Raw genomic sequence first — 8721 nt, forward strand, 5'->3', positions numbered from 1 at the left:
ACTCAATTGAAAGATTGGATGATAACCTAGGTGGAAGAGTTCTCAATGATCTTGACAGAGCACACTCCACTCCCGTCCACCCTCTCCTAGAGGTTCCCACCACTTGGCAAGGTTTTTCAAGTTCCTCCTCTTGCCAAGCTTCCTCAAGTTCACATTCTTCTTCACCAATTTCTTCTATCTCTTCCCCATCACTCTCGTCATAAATAGGAGGTCTAGTGAAGTCTACCTCGTCATCAATTCCAAGCATGGTGGGGAAGGACTCTTCAAGATCGAAAGGGTCGTATGTTGATGCGGAATCATCATATATAGGGAGGCTTGTTGCTTGTGACACTTCTTTCAATTCTTCATTCACAATATGCCTTGGAGGTTGCACGTCCTCCTCAACATTGCTTTCTAATTCATTAGAAGAAGGCTGAACAAGATCATCAAGGGGAGTGATCAATGTGGGCAAAAAATCACTAATGATGGAATACACTTCTTGATCAATCTCCTTCAATTCTCTTCCTACTTTCGCAACATTACTCTCCTCTTTAACATCCCTTCCAAACTCTTTGGAAGAGGGCTCTTCAACTTGAGATTCCTTTATCTGCTCAACATATCCCAAACATCCACCCACTACTTCCTTTTGTCCACTAATCTCTACCTCCTCCTCTTGTTGCACTTCTTGCTTTAACTCCTCTTCCTCACCATGGAGCTTCAAGTTCACTCCCTCACTAGGCTCTTTGATTGTTTTCTCACATTCAACAATGGGAGTACTTAGGATGCACGAGCATAGGTAGGAGGTTAGGTGACTCACGGCTTCTACCATGCTAGCCATCCTTGCTCTTAACTCCTTAAACTTATTTTCATCCTCCTCTTGTCGCCTTAAGATACGAGATTCAAGGTCTCGCAGTTCTGGTGCACGAAATTGTGATCATCAATAATGGCGCCAAAGACTTGGAGCTCTCAAACGTGAATCACACTTTGTCACAATTCCGCACAACTAACCAGCAAGTGCACTGGGTCGTCCAAGTAATAAACCTTACGTGAGTAAGGGTCGATCCCACGGAGATTGTCGGCTTGAAGCAAGCTATGGTCATCTTGTAAATTTCAGTCAGGCGGATTCAGATGGTTATGGAGGGTTGATAATTAAAAGATGAATAAAACTTAAAATAAAGATAGAGATACTTATGTAATTCATTGGTGGATTTCAGATAAGCGTATGAAGATGCTTTGTTCCCCTTGAACCCTTCTTTCCTATTGCCTTCTTCCAATCATTCATACTCCTTTCCATGGCAAGCTTTATGTTGGGCATCACCATTGTCAATGGCTACATCCCGTCCTCTCAGTGAAAATGGTCCTGATGCTCTGTCACAACATCGGCTAATCAGCTGTCGGTTCTCGATCATGTCGGAATAGGATCCATTGATCCTTTTGCGTCTGTCACACGCCCCACAATCGCGAGTTTGAAGCTCGTCACAGTCATCCCTTCCCAGATTGTACTCGAAATACCACAGACAAGGTTTAGACTTTTCGGATCTCAGGAATGGCTGCCATTAATTCTAGCCTATACCACGAAGGTTCCAATCTTAGATCAGAAACCCAAGAGATATGCATTCAAGCCATTGCTAGTAGAACAGAGGTGGTTGTCAGAAACATGTTCATGGGTGAGAATGATGATGAGTGTCACGGATCATCACATTCATCAAGTTGAAGAACGAATGAATATCTTGGAGAAGAAATAGACTTGAGTTGAATAGAAAAACAATAGTACTTGTATTAATTCATGAAGAACAGCAGAGCTCCACACCTTAATCTATGGTATGTAGAAACTCCACCGTTGAAAATACATAAGAACAAATAGTATAAGCATGGCCGAATGGCCAGCCTCAAAGGTCTAAGGACTAAACGTCCCAAGATGTGTGTAAAATACAATAGTAAAAGGTCCTATTTATAGAGAACTAGTAGCCTAAGGTTTACAGAAATCAGTAATTAATGCAGAAATCTTCTTCCAGGCCTACTTAGTGTGTGCTTAGGCTGAGCATTGAAGCTTCCATGTGTAGAGGCTTTTCTTGGAGTTAAACGCCAGCTTTTGTGCCAGTTTGGGCGTTTAACTCCAACTTTTGTGCCAGTTTTGGAGTTAAACGCCAGAATTCTTGAGCTGACTTGGAACGCCTGTTTGGGCCATCAAATCTCGGGCAAAGTATGGACTATTATATACTTCTGGAAAGCCCAGGATGTCTACTTTCCAACGCAATTGAGAGCGCACCAATTGGGCTTATGTAGCTCCAGAAAATCCACTTTGAGTGCAGGGAGGTCAGAATCCAACAGCATCTGTAGTCCTTTTTCAGCCTCTGAATCAGATTTTTGCTCAGGTCCCTCAATTTCAGCCAGAAAATACCTGAAATCACAGAAAAATACACAAACTTATAGTAAAGTCCAGAAGAGTGATTTTTATTTGAAAACTAATAAAAACATAATAAAAACTAACTAAAATATACTAAAAACATACTAAAAACAATGCCAAAAAGCGTATAAATTATCCGCTCATCACAACACCAAACTTAGATTGTTGCTTGTCCCCAAGCAACTGAAAATCAAATAGGATAAAAGGAAGAGAATATACAATGAATTCCAAAAACATCTATGAAGATCAGTATTAATTAGATGAGTGGGGTTTTAGCTTTTTGCTTCTGAACAGTTTTGGCATCTCACTTTATCCTTTGAAGTTCAGAATGATTGGCATCTATAGGAACTCAGAATCCAAATAGTGTTATTGATTCTCCTAGTTAAGTATGTTGATTCTTGAACACAGCTACTTTATGAGTCTTGGCCGTGGCCCTAAGCACTTTATTTTCCAGTATTACCACCGGATACATAAATGCCACAGACACATAACTGGGTGAACCTTTTCAGATTGTGACTCAGCTTTGCTAGAGTCCCCAATTAGAGGTGTCCAGAGTTCTTAAGCACACTCTTCTTTTTGCTTTGGACCTTGACTTTAACCGCTCAGTCTCAAATTTTCACTTGACACCTTCACGCCACAAGCACATGGTTAGGGACAGCTTGGTTTAGCCGCTTAGGCCAAGATTTTATTCCTGTGGGCCCTCCTATCCACTGATGCTCAAAGCCTTGGATCCTTTTTATCACCCTTGCCTTTTGGTTTAAAGGGGTATTGGCTTTTTCTGCTTGCTTTTCTCTTTCTTTCTTTTTTTTTGCAAGCTTTTCACTACTTTTTCTTGCTTCAAGAATCAATTTTATGATTTTTCAGATCATCAGATAACATTTCTCCTTTTCCTTTCATTCTTTCAAGAGCCAACAATTTTAACATTCATAAACAATCAAATTCAAAAATATGCACTGTTCAAACATTCATTCAGAAAGACAACGGCATTGCCGCCACATCAAAATAATTAAACTGTTTTAAAATTTGAAATTCATGCACTTCTTTTTCTTTTTCAATTAAAAACATTTTTCATTTAAGAAAGGTGATGGATTTATTTTCATAGCTTTAAGGCATAGACACTAAGACACTAATGATCATGTAATAAAGACACAAACATAGATAAACATAAAGCACAATTTTCGAAAAACAGAAAATAAAGAACAAGGAAATTAAAGAACGGGTCCACCTTAGTGATGGCGGCTTGTTCTTCCTCTTGAAGATCTTATGGAGTGCTTGAGCTCCTCAATGTCTCTTCCTTGCCTTTGTTGCTCCTCTCTCATGGTTCTTTGATCTTCTCTAATTTCATGGAGAAGGATGGAATGCTCTTGGTGCTCCACCCTTAGTTATCCCATGTTGGAACTTAATTCTCCTAGGGAGGTGTTGATTTGCTCCCAATAGTTTTGTGGAGGAAGATGCATCCCTTGAGGCATCTCAGGGATTTCATGATGAGGAATTTCCTCATGCTCTTGATGAGGTTCTCTTGTTTTCTCCATCCTTTTCTTAGTGATGGGTTTGTCCTCATCAATGAGAATGTCTCCCTCTATGTCAATTCCAACCAAATTGCAAAGGTGACAAATGAGATGAGGGAAGGCTAACCTTGCCAAAGGAGAGGACTTGTCCGCCACCTTGTAGAGTTCTTGGGATATAACCTCATGAACTTCCACTTCCTCTCCAATCATGATGCTATGTATCATGATAGCCCGGTCTATAGTAGCTTCGGACCGGTTGCTAGTGGGAATGATTGAGCGTTGGATGAACTCCAACCATCCCCTAGCCACGGGCTTGAGGTCATGCCTTCTTAGTTGAACCGGCTTTCCTCTTGAATCTCTCTTCCATTGAGCGCCCTCTTCACAGATGTCAATGAGGACTTGGTCCAACCTTTGATCAAAGTTGACCCTTCTAGTGTATGGGTGTGAATCTCCTTGCATCTTGGGCAAGTTGAATGCCAACCTTACATTTTCCGGACTAAAATCCAAGTATTTCCCTCGGACCATTGTAAGCCAATTCTTGGGGTCCGGGTTCACACTTTGATCATGGTTCTTGGTGATCCATGCATTGGCATAGAACTCTTGAACCATTAAGATTTCGACTTGTTGAATGGGGTTGGTGAGAACTTCCCAACCTCTTCTTCGGATCTCATGTCGGATCTCTGGATACTCATTATTTTTGAGCTTAAAAGGGACCTCGGGGATCACCTTCTTCTTGGCCACAACTTCATAGAAGTAGTCTTGATGCATCCTTGAGAGGAATCTCTCCATCTCCCATGACTCGGAGGTGGAAGCTTTTGCCTTCCCTTTCTTCTTTCTAGAGATTTCTCCGGCTTTTGATGCCATAAATGGTTATGGAAAAATAAAAAGCTTTAGCTTTTACCACACCAAACTTAGAAGGTTGCTCGTCCTCGAGCAAAAGAAGAAAGAAGAGAGTAGAAGAAGAAGAAATAGAGGAGATGAAGGGGGATTTGTGTTTCGGCCAAGGGGGAGAAGTGGTGTTTAGGTTGTGTGAAAATGAAGGAGTGAAGATGGGTTTATATAGGAGTGAGAGGGGTGTGTATAGTTCGGCCATAGAGGGTGGGTTTGGGAGGAAAAGTGGTTTGAATTTGAATGGTGAGGTAGGTGGGGTTTTATGAAGGATGGATGTGAGTGGTGAAGAAAATGGTGGGATTTAATAGGTGAGGGGTTTTTGGGGAAGAGGTATTGAGGTGATTGGTGAATGGGTGAAGAAGAAAGAGAGTGGTGGGGTAGGTGGGAATCCTGTGGGATCCACAGATCCTGAGGTGTCAAGGATATCTCATCCCTGCACCAAGTGGCGTGCAAAACGCCCATTTCTGCCAATCCTGGCATTAAACGCCAGGCTGCTACCCATTTCTGGCGTTTAACGCCAGCTTCTTGCCCATTCCTGGTGTTAAACGCCAGTCTGGTGCCCTTTTCTGGCATTAAACGCCCAAAATGGTGCCAGACTGGGCGTTTAACGCCCATTTTGCTACCTTTACTGGCGTTTAAACGCCAGTAACTGTCTCCTCCAGGGTGTTCTATTTTTCATTTTGTTTTTCACTTTGTTTTTGCTTTTTCAATTGTTTTTGTGACTTCACATGATCATCAACCTACAGAAAACATAAAACAACAAAAGAAAATAGAAATTTAACATAGATAAGTAAAAATTGGGTTGCCTCCCAACAAGCGCTTCTTTAATGTCAATAGCTTGACAGTGGCTCTCATGGAGTCTCACAGATGTTCAGAGCAATGTTGGAACCTCCCAACACCAAACTTAGAGTTTGAATGTGGGGGTTCAACACCAAACTTAGAGTTTGACTGTGGGGGCTCTGTTTGACTCTGTATTGAGAGAAGCTCTTCGTGCTTCCTCTCCATGGTGACAGAGGGATATCCTTGAGCTTTAAACACAAGGGAGTCTTCATTAACTTGAATGATCAATTCTCCTCTGTCAACATCAATCACAGCCTTTGCTGTGGCTAGGAAGGGTCTGCCAAGGATGATGGATTCATCCATACACTTCCCAGTTTCTAGGACTATGAAATCAGCAGGGATGTAATGGTCTTCAACCTTTACCAAGACATCCTCTACAAGTCCATAAGCTTGTTTCTTTGAATTGTCTGCCATCTCTAGTGAGATTCTTGCAGCTTGTACCTCAATGATCCCTAGCTTCTCCATTACAGAGAGAGGCATAAGGTTTATGCTTGACCCTAGGTCACACAGAGCCTTCTCAAAGGTCATGGTGCCTATGGTACAATGGATTGAGAACTTTCCAGGGTCTTGTCTCTTTTGAGGTAATCTCTGCCTAGTCAAGTCATCCAGTTCTTTGATGAGCAATAGAGGTTCATTCTCCCAAGTCTCATTACCAAATAACTTGGCATTTAGCTTTATGATTGCTCCAAGGTACTTAGCAACTTGCTCTTCAGTAACATCTTCATCCTCTTCAGAGGAAGAATATTCATCAGAGCTCATGAATGGCAGAAGTAGATTTAATGGAATCTCTATGGTCTCAGTATGAGCCTCAGATTCCCATGGTTCCTCATTAGGGAACTCCATGGAGGTCAGTGGGCGTCCATTGAGGTTTTCCTCAGTTGGAATCACTGCCTCTTTCTCCTCTCCATGTTCGGCCATGTGAGATGTGGTTATGGCCTTACACTCTCTTTTTGGATTCTCTTCTGTATTGCTAGGGAGAGTACTAGGAGGGAGTTCAGTAATTTTCTTACTCAGCTGACCCAATTGTGCCTCCAAATTTTTAATGGAGGACCTTGTTTCAGTCATGAAACTTTGAGTGGTTTTGATTAGATCAGAGACAATGGTTGTTAGGTCAGAGGGGTTTTGCTTAGAATTCTCTATCTGTTGGTGAGAAGATGATGGAAAAGGCTTGCTATTGCTAAACCTGTTTCTTCCACCATTGTTGTTTGTTGAAACCTTGTTGAGGTCTCTGTTGATCCTTCCATGAGAGATTTGTATGATTTCTCCATGAAGGATTATAGGTATTTCCATAGGGTTCTCCCATGTAATTCACCTCTTCCATTGCTGGGTTCTCAGGATCATAAGCTTCTTCTTCAGAGGAAGCTTCCTTAGTACTGCCTGTTGCTGCTTGCATTCCAGACAGACTCTGAGAAATCATATTGACTTGTTGGGTCAATATTTTATTCTGAGCCAATATGGCATTCAGAGTATCAATCTCAAGAACTCCTTTCTTCTGAGTTGTCCCATTATTCACAGGATTCCTTTCAGAAGTGTACATGAATTGGTTATTTGCAACCATTTCAATGAGTTCTTGAGCTTCTGCAGGCGTCTTCTTCAGATGAAGAGATCCTCCAGCAGAGCTATCCAATGACATCTTGGATAGTTCAGACAGACCATCATAGAAGATTCCTATGATGCTCCATTCTGAAAGCATGTCAGAAGGGCACCTTCTGATCAATTGCGTGTATCTCTCCCAAGCTTCATAGAGGGACTCACCATCCTTCTGTCTAAAGGTTTGGACTTCCACTCTAAGCTTACTCAATTTTTGAGGTGGAAAGAACTTTGCCAAGAAGGCATTGACTAGCTTTTCCCAAGAGTTCAGGCTTTCCTTAGGTTGTGAATCCAACCATGTCCTAGCTCTGTCTCTTACAGCAAAAGGAAAAAGCATAAGTCTGTAGACTTCAGGGTCAATCCCATTGGTCTTGACAGTGTCACAAATTTGCAAGAACTCAGCTAAGAACTGATGAAGATCTTCCAATGGAAGTCCATGAAACTTGCAATTCTGTTGCATTAGAGAAACTAATTGAGGCTTAAGCTCAAAGTTGTTTGCTCCAATAGCAGGGATTGAGATGCTTCTCCCATAAAAATCAGGAGTAGGTGCAGTAAAGTCACCAAGCACCTTCCTTGCATTGTTGGCATTGTTGTTGTTTTCGACTGCCATGGTTTCTTCTTCTTTGAAGAGTTCTGTTAGGCCCTCTAAAGAGAATTATTCTTTAGCTTCTCTTAGCTTTCTCTTCAAGGTCCTTTCAGGTTCAGGATCAGCTTGAACAAGTATGCCTTTATCTTTGTTCCTGCTCATACGAAAGAGAAGAGAACAAGAAAGTAGGAAATCCTCTATGTCACAGTATAGAGATTCCTTGAGGTGTCAGAGGAAAAGAAGAATAGAAGGAGGAGGTGGAGAAGAGAATTCGAACATATAAAGAAGGAGGGAGTTCGAATTGTACCTTGAGGAGGAGTCTTAGTCCCTTAAATAGAAGGATGTGAGAAGAGGGGAAGAATTTTCGAAAATAATTTAAAAAGATTTTGAAATAATTAAAAAGAAATTTGAAAATTTGATTGAGATTTTCGAAAACTAAGATTGGGAAAGAAATAAAGTGATTTTTGAAAAAGATTTTGAAATTAGAAAAAGATATGATTGAAAAATTTAATTTTTGAAAAAGATGTGATTGAAAAGATGTGTTTGAAAAGATATGATTGAAAATCAATTTAGAAAAAGAAAGTTTTAAAATTAAAGTTGATTACTTGACTAACAAGAAATTAAAAGATATGATTCTAAAATTTAAAATTTGATCCTTCCTTAATAGGCAAGTAACAACTTGAAAATTTTGAATTAAATTACTAATTGTGGCAAGGATTTTTGAAAATATTAAAAAAAATAAAAAAAATGGAAAGAAATTGATTTTGAAGAGATATGATTGAAAAGATATGATTTAAAAAAGATTTGATTTTGAAAATTCTGAAGATTTGAAAAAAAAATTGGATTAAAAACAAAATCTTCCCTCTAGTGTCATCCTGGCGTTAAACGCCCAGAATGGTGCCCATTCTGGCGTTTAACGC

At 40.5% G+C, this 8721-nt stretch overlaps 1 non-coding gene across 1 annotated transcript; it reads left to right on the forward strand.

Moving 5' to 3' along the window:
• Positions 1-7312: 7312 nt before the first annotated feature.
• On the forward strand, positions 7313-7420 carry LOC112761070 (small nucleolar RNA R71). Its single transcript, XR_003181481.1, has one exon. It is a non-coding gene; the product is annotated as a small nucleolar RNA R71 (small nucleolar RNA).
• The last annotated feature ends 1301 nt before the right edge of the window (positions 7421-8721 follow it).

Source organism: Arachis hypogaea, chromosome 16 (genome assembly GCF_003086295.3).
Source record: "Arachis hypogaea cultivar Tifrunner chromosome 16, arahy.Tifrunner.gnm2.J5K5, whole genome shotgun sequence".
Classification (NCBI taxonomy): Eukaryota; Viridiplantae; Streptophyta; class Magnoliopsida; order Fabales; family Fabaceae; genus Arachis; species Arachis hypogaea.